Source organism: Nelumbo nucifera, chromosome 1 (genome assembly GCF_055504915.1).
Source record: "Nelumbo nucifera cultivar China Antique chromosome 1, China Antique-T2T, whole genome shotgun sequence".
Lineage (NCBI taxonomy): Eukaryota > Viridiplantae > Streptophyta > Magnoliopsida > Proteales > Nelumbonaceae > Nelumbo > Nelumbo nucifera.
This window is the reverse complement of record NC_142649.1, coordinates 133,780,619-133,793,658: the sequence shown is the minus strand read 5'-3', so window position 1 is coordinate 133,793,658 and position 13,040 is coordinate 133,780,619. Positions and strand designations below refer to the sequence as shown.

General features: G+C 42.0%; 1 non-coding gene across 1 annotated transcript; it reads left to right on the top strand.

Annotated features, from left to right (window-relative positions):
* The first annotated feature begins 11,951 nt into the window (after window positions 1-11,951).
* Window positions 11,952-12,024, top strand: TRNAV-UAC (transfer RNA valine (anticodon UAC)). Its single transcript has one exon. It is a non-coding gene; the product is annotated as a tRNA-Val (tRNA).
* The last annotated feature ends 1,016 nt before the right edge of the window (window positions 12,025-13,040 follow it).

The following is a 13,040-nucleotide window of genomic DNA, read 5'->3' as shown; positions in this document are numbered from 1 at the left end:
GAGGGCGGATCTACTAGAGTCCAGACTCCATTGGTCTCCATTGAGTCCATCTCTGCCCTCATGGCCTCCACCCACTTCTGAGAATCTATGTCCAACATAGTTTCCGCGTAAGTCACGGGATCCTCCTCACTAGTCAAGGTTTCCACCAGGTAACTATTCTGGTCATAACCATAACGGACTGGTGGCCTGGATGCCCGAGTGGATCTTCTAAGTTGGTCACTACCTGGAACTTGTGGGACATCTCCCACTACTCCTGAGCTCTCCTCATCAAGAACAACTTCCTGACGATGGGTGTCCAGGATATAGTCGGTTTCCAAGAATTGTGCATTTCGACTGCAGAACACTTTCTGCTCACTTGGGTCATAGAAAAGGTAACCTACAGAGCCTTTTGGGTAGCCTACAAATAGGCAACAGCTGGTCTTAGATTCCAACTTGTCTGCACTCGTTCTTTTAACGTGTGCTGGACAACCCCAAATCTTCAAGTGTCTGACACTTGGTTTCTTTCCGGTCCAAAGTTCATATGGAGTATTCGGAACCGATTTGGTTGGAACCCGATTCAGCACGTAAATCGCAGTCTCTAATGCGTAACCCCAAAAGGATGTGGGTAACTCTGAGTGTATGAGAAGCGACCGGACCATATCTAATAAGGTCCTATTCCTCCTCTCTGAAACACCGTTAAGTTGTGGTGTAGCAGGAGGAGCTAATTGTGATACTATCCCATTGTCCTTTAAGTAGTCCCTGAATTCGTCAGAGAGATATTCGCCACCTCGATCAGATCGAAGGGCTTTAATTTCTCTCCCTAACTGTTTCTCGACCTCTTGTCTAAACTCTTTGAACTTTTCAAAGGATTCAGACTTGTGTCTCATTAGGTACACGTAACCATATCGTGAAAAATCATCTGTGAAGGTGATGAAATACACGTGTTGATTTCGTGTCCTAACACTCAGGGGACCACATACATCAGTATGTATTAGGTCAAGTGTGCCTGTACATCTTTCAGGCTTACCACTAAATGGCCGTTTCGTCATCTTGCCTTGTAGGCAAGGCTCACAGGTGGGAAGATCTTCTACAGCTAGAAAATCCAAAGGACCATCCTTTACCAACCTTGTGATTCGGTCAACACCGATGTGGCCAAGTCGGTAATGCCACAGACACGTGGGATTAACTGTATCACGGGCTCTCTTCTTGGGGTTTTCAACCGACGTAGTTTCGGTTATGTTAGTTTCTAGAGAAGGATGTAGAACATAGAGACCGTTCTCTAGTTCCCCATATGCGATGAATCTGTTATTTCTTTTAATAGTAATCGTATTACTAAAGAAGACAGAATAACCATCTGCACACAGTTTTAAGACAGAAATCAAATTTCTTCTTAAATTTTGTACATAAAGACAATCTTTCAGTACAATTATTCATTCTCTAAAATATAATTCCACGGTTCATATGGCCGCGGCTACAACAGTTGCAGTAGTCCCCAAGTAGAGTGTGACTTCTGCTTCACTCAGCCTTCTGCTTACCTTGAACCCCTACAGTGAGTTACACGCATGAGTTGAAGCCCCGGAGTCAATACACCAGGACGCAGAAGCTACCAACAAATTGGTTTCTATAACACAAGTTTCAAAGTTACCTTTCTTGGATTCCAGGTAGGCAGGACAATTCCTTTTCCAGTGGCCGGTCTTCTTACAAAAATGACAGGCATCTGATGCCTTGTCCTTCCTCTGTTTCTTGGGTTTGGCAGCCTTTTTCTAGGGCTTTCTCTTTGCCTTCCTTTTCTTGCCCGATTTGCCAGTTTCAACAAGCATGGCAATGGGCTCATCCTTTTTAATCAATTCTTCGGCCCTCTGCAACATATTGCTGAGTTCCTGCAAGCTGACGTTCAGCTTGTTCATGTTGTAGTTCATGACGAATGGATTAAAGGATGGAGGCAGAGAGTTGAGAATAGCATCGATCTGAGTTACCAGATCCAGCCCGGATCCAAGAGCCTCTAGTTCGTTGATATAGCCCATCATCCGGAGACAATGGTCGTGAACTTGTTGGCCCTTGGTCATCTGCGCGGTCATGAACTGTTTTAAGACCTTCTGCCGAGTAGAACGATTTTGTTCTTCGTACATTGTCCTAAGACTGTCCAATACGTCCTTAGCAAGTTCGATCTGATCGAACTGCCTCTGAATTGGATTGTCTAAGGAGGCAATGATATAGCAGCGGGCAAGGGAGTTTTTCTCCTCCCATTCTTGGTATTCTCTTCTTCGGGCCTCAGAAGCCCTATCCCCCGGACGATCCGGGGCAGGATTCTTGGCTACCTTGTCCAATTTCTCAGAGGTGGGGTAGACTTGATAGGAAAGATACACTCTGGCCTTTCCACACCTGGTAGACTTGATAGGAAAGATACACCTGGCCTTGTCCAACACTCTGGCCTTTCCACACCTGGTGGGGTAGACTTGATAGGAAAGATACACCCGCCCTCCAGAGGTTATTGCTTCATCATTATGCCTACAGATTACTTTACAAAATGGGCGGAGACCATACCTTTGAGAAGAATTTATGTAGAGAACATTGTGAATTTCTTAAGGAAACACATAGTCCATCGGTTTGGAGTCCCGATGAGGATACTCACGGACAATGGATTATCTATCAAGAACTAGGAAGTCTGAGACTTATTAGGACAGTATGAGTTATGGCTGGGAACATCAACAACCTATTACCCATAGGGGAATGGGTAGGCAGAGGCAACTAACAAAACCTTGTTGAAGATGGTAGTTGAGAACCAAAAAGACTGGGCCAATAAGTTGCTTGAAACACTTTGGGCTAATCGCAAAACAATTAGGAAAAGCACACGAGCAACTCCATACTCTCTAGTTTATGGCTAGGAAGTAGTCCAACCGACAGAAATACAAACAGTGTCCGCTAGAGCAGCTTACACAATGGAAAAGCGTTTTTAGACAGACGAGATGAACTAGATGCTTAGCGATAAATTAGAATGCATAGAGGAAGCCTGAGAAAAATGACTTCACCAGCAAATTAAATACAAACAACTCATGGCTTCCAACTTCAATAAACTAGTAAAGCCTTGAAAATTCAAAGAATGCGACAAGGTACTTAAGACAACACTCTATGTAAGACAAGGTAAATCAACTAGAAAGTTTGCTGCTAACTGGGTTGGACCATATGTGATCCAGGAAGCTCACCCGACTGGGTATTATGTACTAAAAGATATAAACACAAATGAACAAGATGAAACAGTGAATGGTTACTAGTTAAAATTATATAATGAATGACATGTAATTTTTTTGTCTGATTATATTATATTCCTTTTGTATATGAGATTGATGAATTATACTATGTTCCTCTTGTACATGTGATTGATTGCAAATAAATGAATTATACAATGTTCCCTTTGCAATTGTGTAATTACTGTTTAATTTATCTTGATTTACTAACCATGTCATATGCCCTGGCAACCCTGGGAAGGGCTTAGCTACCCCAGGAGCGATGCCATATGCCCTGACAACCCCAAGAACGATGTCATTTGCCCTGACAACCTTGAGAAGGACTGAGCAACCCCAGGAAGGCCTTGGCAACCCCAAGTGTGATTACAAACCCTAGCAACCCCAAGAAGGCCTTGGCAACCCCAAGTGCGATTACATACCCTAGCAACCCCTGGAAGGCCTTGGCAACCCTAAGTACAACTTTATACCCTGGCAACCCCAAGAAAGCCTTGGCAACCCCAAGTGCAATTACATACCCTAGCAACACCCAAGAAGGCCTTGGAAACTCTAAGTGTGATGACATATCCCAGAACCCCAAATGTGAAAACATACCCTGTAAATCCCAAGAAAATGTTGATATTCCCAAGTGCGATGACATAGCCTAGCAAACCTAGGAAGGTTGCAGCAGCCCGAGGACTCTAGCAACCCCAGATGCGATGACACATACCATGGCTACACTAGGAATGATGATATATAGCATAGAACTTGGTATTTCCAAATGCGAAGACATAGCCTAACCACAACAAGCACACTCGTAATTGTAATGAGCAATTTACATACCCCGAAACAACCCTGGCACCGGTTGCCAACAACGCAGGTGGAAACATAGCAATTCCTAATCACAAGCCTAGATAACTCCAAGAACAACTAAACAACAATAATCGAGGCATTAACAAGACGACAACCCGCCACTCACACACAAAACATCATCCCTCTAACTAATCATAGCTTGCGATAGCATCACATATCATAATCAACACAAACACCTCATCATAATGATGAAATTGCAATGACTTGAAGAATTAAATACGATAAGGCCTTCTAATGCTTCAAGCAACACCAGATTATTATCAACACCAATTAGGCACTCTGGTGCTCCATAAGTTATGGCCTCACAGTCAAGGCACAAACCCAAAGTAACGATTAGGCACAAATAATTGCCCAAAGTAGGCCAATGGGGGCTCAGGCCACAACCTAAGAAGATAATCACACCAATGAAGAAGCCTACCATGGGCCTACTAATAATACATTCACCACAATAGTTCCCATGTAAGCAGAAACCCATCGCATATAGCCCAAGAGGGCAACAACTATCATAGAATCAAAATAAAGGGAAAAGTAACCAAAATACATTAACCGAATAACAAAGGATGCTCACAGAAAGTATGAATATCATTCTTTTCATCAGTTTTTTTTTTTTTTTACAATATAAATGTAGAAACATTCTACTCGTCGAACCACTCCTTCCTCATTAAAGTTATTTTCTCCAAACTTTGTCGTTGTGTTTGGATGTCTATAATCTCTTGCCCCTCCTCCCGAAGTTGCAATAATACCTATTGCCGAGCAATTTCATCAATTAGAGCCTTTAGTTTCTCTTTGGTCTTGATGATACATGCCTGAACAACCTTCAGGCAATTGCGGAGGTCACTAGAGGCTTGCGTAGTTAGCGGGATGGACTCTTTATGACCTGCCTTCCAAAAGACATGTGCCATATGAGCCACCCTCTCCTCAATTCGGCCCATGTTGAAGCCCATTACAACAAATGATGCACATGTCATCAACCACTGCTCAAACAAAGGCTATGAGAGCTTGTCTATAGACTGGGACATGATGGAGTTCATCTGACCCACCACAGTATTCAAAGAAGCATTCATGACCACAGGCAGGAACTCAGCAGTAGGCAACCACCCCTTCTGAATGATTAGGGATATCGTGTTAGCCATAGTATGTGATACGACAATCTGCTCTTGCTTATGGACCCTTTGAACCACGACTAGATCAGACACCGAGAAGCCAATAGGCACAAGCTCCTCCCTCTCATATTGATCCTTCAACTCTTGGCGCAATAGTTCAAGTTCATCAGCGAGAGATAAATCCCCTAGCTATGCAACTAACTCAGTAACCTCCACTTGAACCGACTCGAACACAACCTCTGGATGGTCAGGAGGCTCCACTGCAGCTTCGAACGATGAGAGTTGTACTACTGGAACATCTTCGTGAACATCAAATGCTCCATGATCAGTAGGTGTGGTCTCCTGCTCACGCTCAGACTCGCCCACCAAATCCCTGGGGGGCTACTCAAGCTCTACAACAAAAGGCTCTTGCTCTTGCTCACAATCAACAGATACGACATCCCCGTTATGAGCAACAACTGTATCACCCACGTTGGGTGATTGCTCCTTGGGTGACTCTCACCCTTCGACAGGAGGCTGAGGAGATTTCAAATCCTCCATTAAATGCCTAATCATAGGCATCACAAGCACACTAGCCAAATCGACATTTTACACTCCCTGTGGCAAAATGAACAAGGCATCATGAACAAATTAAAAAAAAAAAAAACATATCAAAGGATTGAACATACAACCTACTTACACAGACCTCTTTATTATCAGTGCTCTTAGGTGGCACTTGAGTGGAAACAGACTCAGGGCAATCTTTCCCAACTTTCACCTATTTCAACACAAAAGACTGCAACCGCACATTTAGTCCAGGAAGATAAGAAAATACTAATCGAAACACATATTGAATAAAAAACCAAGCACACTCACAAATTCTGAAACCTACGACTCCTTTCTCCGAATGCAAGGATTGATTTTCTTCACCTGTCCATTGGTAACAGGAATTGTGACAACGATAGCAGGAGCAACTAGAACCGCTGATTGTACCAACTCCGCGACAGTCTTCTCCCCCACGTTAGGCGAAGGATTTGGGAGATCCTGAACAACATCCCAGAAAGCTCCTGTGAAACACCTTTGTCAGCAACAACCTTTTCTTCTTCTGCTTGGGGCACTATTAGATATGGTCACCAGATCATTGATGGGCCCTGGTACCATGGGCCAAAAGAACGAGCGATCCTTGCCGCTCTACGCTTCTTATATACAACAGGGTGACTACTCTCACCCTCCTCAACAATAGGCCGCTTGCCCTTGCAGTCAACGCCCAAAGGCCCCTACTCTTCCACAGCCACCTGGGCTACCCGGGGACCACTAATTTCCGAAAGGGCCTCTCTAGCTTGCTCAACCACATAGCCTGGTGGTGGCCATTACATGTTGGGGGCGAGGCTTAGTCACCATGAACATTTGCAACCCTCCAAGAAGAGCACATAAATGGCCCAAGAGAACGGAACCATGAACTTCTACATGCCTAAAGTCGGCCAGCGGAAAACGAGTGATACTAGGGAATGCTAGGCCGTAATGACGCTACCATAAAACATCTTCACCCCCTGACTTTAGAAACTACGAGCCCATGTCATCATATCCAAATTAACGAAGGAGATGATCAGGACGATATGTCATAACTTGTGCTTCTCCAGCACGACCGAGCCGAGATAAGCGACCACACTAGGTCACAGAATCAGGTGCACAACACGAATGATGGGGTTCTCAGCATCCACAACACACTGCTGGTCACCTCCCTCAGGTACATTAACCCCAATGCAGAACGGCATGGTGTGACAGACTGGCTGAGAATACGGGCGCAAGAAAAAACTATCCAAAGAAGAAAACCTAAGTTCAACCTTGGCGACCCCAAACTACTTGTCCCTCTTGGCGCCGAGCCACAGCTTCCCATGATTGACATTAAGAGACACATCCTTTATTTGGTCACCCTCTAGAGTCACCATGTTGACAGGCATGCGGGACAATCGGCGAGGAGTGACGCTCAACTGAAAGTGTTCACAAATGTACATAAATAAGAATGGGGCAAAAACATAAGATGAGCGATGCTTGCAACTCAGGTCCATGATCTGGTGGACTGTCATTCACTTGGTCATAGAGATAGCCAAGGAACATGGACGCTAAAGGTAGTTGATGACCGCCGACTGCCAAAACAAAGAGAGGAACCAAAACTGTACGGAGACCATAGTCAGGATTGCTAGGGAACAAGAACCATGATACACCATAGAGGATAAGAGCCACAAGGTGGCACTGGTTGTCGGCCTTTCGAACCATAACATCAATAGAACTCTTACCTTCAAACCAGAAAGAAATCCAGGCATCAAGAGGCCACTTCCCATAAGCAGTAGACTCATCGATTTCCTTAAAAATATTAATCTCCTCCGCCAATTCTACGTACAACTTGAAAAGAGTGTTGGGGATAGACTCAGCGTATTGGAGATGTTGGGCAAAAATAACACCACCCAACAGAAGTGCAAGTAGGGCGGCGACATCCTCCATAATGATGCCAAACTCGCTGAAGGCACCAACAAAGGTATGTGTCCGATAGCACCAGTGGGTGAGGAGCAGCATCATGTAACTAACTCCTTTTCTGCCGAGGAGGTTCAAAAAGCAATCCACGAACTGAAGAAGTCCAGCGTTGTGGAGCAATCGACAATACATAGGGTTCTCTAGTATGAAATGCACCCATGCCAAGTAATTTAGTAGTGATTTGGAAGCGTCTGTCTTCGGTTCATGGAATAAAGAACATGATGCGCTCTACACGACTATACAAGCACATTAGCTCCTTCGCTTCCACTGTGTCATATTCACCGTCCTTCCCCCGAGACACCAGCATTGGAGGCCAAAAACCGCTCCCACGATCAACCATTTTTGTAGAATCATACTTAGAGAGTAGCTTGGCGGTGTCAACATTCCTCACGAAATCCAAGAAAGGACATTTAGACTTCACAACCTTCTTTTGACCACAAGGAGCCATTGACAAAAAATAATGGAAGAATCGAAGAAGGAGAATGTTAACAGGGAAACAAAAGGAGAAAATGAACACACACAAAGGCACTAACAGGACTCGAACAAGAAAGCAAAGGCAAGCATAACAAGGGACCGAATGACATCCTTTTATAGAAACTTCACACGAGCTTGGTAGCCCAAATGGCGTCGTGATAGACTGAATGAAATGATTATTCGTCATCCACTGTTGCACAGCCGAAAAATTGGTTGTTACAATTCCACTGTTGCCCGAAAGGGTGGGACACCCGACAGACAAATTTAAATCAGTGTCACATCATGAAGCGCCAACTCAATTAGGTAACCTTCAATCCTAACATTCACACGACCCATTACACATGAATGCAAATCGACAGTTATATGTGAAGCATGATGAAGAACATGCCACACACATAGTGGTCGACCATATGCCATAACACAACAAAAGAAGAGGAAGGGACAAACTACCCTCCAACAGACCTCCCAAGAAACCAAAGCACATTGAGCCAAGCATGCTTACCAACACACATGGAGTCTAAAAACCTTGCCCAGACAATTGAAATGCCTAAAGTATTTCCTGATAGAAAATGCTCTACCAAAAAGACAGGGGGATGAAAATCAAACCATAGCCACAACTACCCCTAACAAAGAACCTCTTGTCAAGAAACAGAGGGGACTGGAAATCAAAACACTAGTTAGAAACTATCTTTTAACAAACTACTTCCTATCGAGAAGCAGGGAGGGTGAAAACTTCACCAAAAGATCAAAATACTGAAATGCTCCTCGGTAGAAAGCACTCCGTCAAAAGACAGGGGGCTGCATATACCAAAGCAATTGACCCCAATAATCAACATAGCCAATGCCAAATCTCATAGACGAAACAAACAACCAAGCGGAAGGCGGACTCAAAACAAGTACCCCCACATGTCACCCAAATAGCATCAAGATACATAAAAGACATGAATGCTTATTGATAAGATCACACTTACTAATAAGTAGGGGGGCTAATAATCTACCCAAATTAAAAATATATGTACACACAATCTACCACGCACCTTAGCTAGGAACAGGAATACTCATACGACCCAACCAAGTGAGCAAACATTTATAACCAGGAAACCCTTGTCGGAAACCATAAAGGGTCACAAAAACAAGAAACCATGATACTCATGATTCTCCACACTAATCCTCTAGTCTTAAAACAATGAGCCCAACAAGTGCAATAACCCCTTAACTCAAAACAAATCCCTCACCCTACTATAGACCTCCAAAACAAACCAACAACACAAATGGTTATTGATAAGCTCACACTTACCAATAAGTAGGGGTTAATTGTAGGTACATGTTGTTCACCTTGAATACAATAGCACATAAGGCGTTAAAGCAATGCTACAAAAACACCCGTGACAAGTTCATAACTCGTCATAGATTTGCGATGAGCTAAGAGCTTGCACAAACTTGCGATGAGCTCAAGTTCACCATAGACCTACGATGAACTTAAAAGCTTAGTTCCGAGGATGAACTCAAAGTCGCCATGGATCTGTGATGAGCCCAAAGCCATTGCGAGCTTGCGATGAGCTCAGAGCCATCACAAATCAGCGACGAATGAAAAAATACGATGATTGGCCGATGTCACTCATGATAGGACGCCCAGTAGGATTACGAGAGACACATAAGACTAGCACCGACATCATCCATGCCATGTTAGTTTAAGATACCTACAAAAGGAAGTTGCATACGTGTATTATGAGAATCCTTAGATGAAAAAAAACCTTGTCTTGGAGAGATCGCATAAGACATATGGCGAAACCTTAGTAGTGTACCCTTGATAATTAATACAAAATCAAAGATTCCCTTTTCAAGTAGGAATCAAATTCTTTTGGCTTCATCCTTTCAAGACCTCGAGATCTCTCCCTATAAAGGGAGATGTGAATCATAACAAACATACGACTCTCTGTCAATAGAAGCCTTAGCCTACCCTTTGCTCCCAGCCTTCTTTCATCCTTCAAGGAGACCACCGTACGTAGCCTTACCACACCACTCACACATAATATAATACATAATAATATATTTTATATATATTATATGTTAATATATATTATAGATAATAAAGTTCCATTAATTCGGTTTTTTCGATTAACTGAATTTCTAAACCTGAAAACCAAAACCAAAACCAAAATTTTTTATTCGGTTTTTTGGTTTTAAGTGAATAATGCTCAACCCTACTCCCATTGGAATAGCCAAATTGGATTGCCCTTCCCCAATCCTTTTGAATACAGTCTCCTTCATCCCCGGACCCTCTGCTCAGACTAGACTTTTGCATCTCCTTCCTCACTCACTTTCCTCTTGGCTCTTCTCAGTCCTGCAACTCTCATGGACATTTTACACACTTCGTAAATGGTGCCTCGTTTAATTACTAGAACAATTCATCTCTTGCGTCTTATTGTTTGGTTGCTTTGCTAAAAATTGAAGCATTGTTGGGTTGTTTGTTGAAATGGTAGAGAAAGAAGGTCGAAGTTAGAGGTGAAAATCGGGTCATGCTGCCCTCTCTTGGGATAACTTGGGGGGTTGGCCCGGCACGATCCACGACCTAAGCCCGTGCGGGCATGTGCCATGCCATGCCGTGCTACAGGCCGAGCTGGTCCGTGGGCCAAGCCTTGGTCTAGGCCGGGTCGTGGACTGGGACAAAGCTATTTATTTAAAAAATTAAAAAAAACTTAAAATTTTAATTTTATATGAAATTTGATGTATACAATTGCTAATATATACAATAATTAAATAAATTGATATAATAAAATTGAAAATAATTTTTTATTTTATTAATATATTATATACTATATATTATTATATAATTATAATTTATATATATGGGTCACGGGGGGCACGGCCCGCTTGTCGTGTCATGCTATCCTGGCCCGTGGACCTAAAACCCCAGGCCCAGCATGTCCCACATGATCATGCTGGGCCTGGCATGGCCCGCATGCCGTCATGCTGGGCCATGTCGGACCGCGGGCGGCACGACCCGATTTACACCTCTAGTGGTAGTGGTGCTATTTGGATAGACTTCTAATTTTGTACTTTTAAAACTATCAAAGTATAAATCACATAAAATACTTTTTATTTTGGTATTTTTTTGCTTTGAAAACCGTGTAAAAAATTTTGAAAAATATACTTTCCAAAACAGAAGTACATTTTCTGTTTGGCAAAAGCATGTTCATTTGTACTTTCCGTGACGATTTTTGGTGGTTTTGGGGTCTGAGACCAATGACGGTAGTCCAACTCTAGCAGCGGCAAGTGGAAGTAGGGTTGAGAGTTTTATTGAAGCGTGGTTACGTGTGTGACCACCCGTTCGCATAAAAATGAAAGTACAATTTTGCCAAAAGCATGAAGTATAAAAAAATGATTTTGTACTTTTACGGTTTTTCATACTTTTAAGCAAAAAGTATAAAATACACAATACAAACGCTATATCATGTTTTTCGAACTTTTATACTTTAAAAAATAAAAAAAAAAATACTTTATACAAATATATCCAAACAAAGCCGTAATATTTGCTAATTCTCTTCTTCCAAAATGCAGGGCGGAATTGATTTGCGAATTAGCATCACATGACGAAGTTGGGTGTTCTGTGACTGTGGCACCTCTGCCCTAGTACATCAGCTCCCGTGGTCATCCACATCGCCGTCACCGCCCGGAATGGGAGAAATAGCTGTTGGAGAGAGGGATTATTTGAATCGTGAGGTGAGTTTTTTCTTTTTACCAATTATTAATATGTTATTGGTTTATATAGAATCATAGGAGTCGCCTTGGTGCTGTGGTGTAGTGGTTATCACGTTAGTCTTACACACTAAAGGTCCCTAGTTCGAGCTTGGGTAGCATCATTTTAATTATATTTTTTTGTTTTATTTTTCAAATCACATCTCTCAAGCTGGCAATTAAACTCCTTCTAAGGTTAAGGTTAAAATGGGTAGACTACTGAATCTGTCTTTAAGAACGAACTTACACCTCTCACTAAAGATTGGAGGTCATTATACAAAAACTCATTGAATTTAAATCCTCCCATCTCATATTATAAAAGCCCCATCTCTTCATAGAAGATACATTAATCATGGTTCAAAACATTATATTTGTTCTCAACGACATTTACCCAATAGAAATCTTCAAAACTGTAAATAGAGCTTTTGCCCTAAGCAGAAACTCACCCTCTACAGGCTCTACTAGGTTTAGTAGTAGGGGTGTAAATGGATCGAATTCATATCGGATCAGGCAATATCCGAATTTGATTCGATACCTGATGGATATTGAAAATTAATTTCCGAATTTGAATCTGATTAAATATTCGAATATTCGATCGAATTCGATTAATTAATTATTTTAGATAATTAATAAATATTTTATTGATATAAAGTATATAAATATATAATTATTTATATAACTTAATTATATATAAATTATATAAAATATTTTATATATTATATATAAGAATTAAATAATCGGTCGAATTTAGATATTTATCGAATCGAATCAGGTCATATCCGAATTTGAATCCGATTAACTATTCGGCATGAATAGGATATTCGAATTCGACCGATTAGATCTTCGAATTATCTGAATTCGATTCGATTGTGTTGAATATCGAATTCGAAATCAGATTTTCGAATACTATTGACACCCCTATTCAGTAGTGCAATTCGGGCCGGTTTAGGTTGGGCTTTTGTCAAAGTTTCCGAAGTAGTGTAAAATGCTAAGTTGGACCAATTGGAGTTGCACCCATAGTAGTTAGGTTGGACATCTTATCTAAAAGAAAGGCTATTACCCAATATTGATCCTAGGTTGGGGTCTTTGGAAGGATAGATTGAATACAGACACAGTCTTAGCTATCTATTTGGGGGTTTGA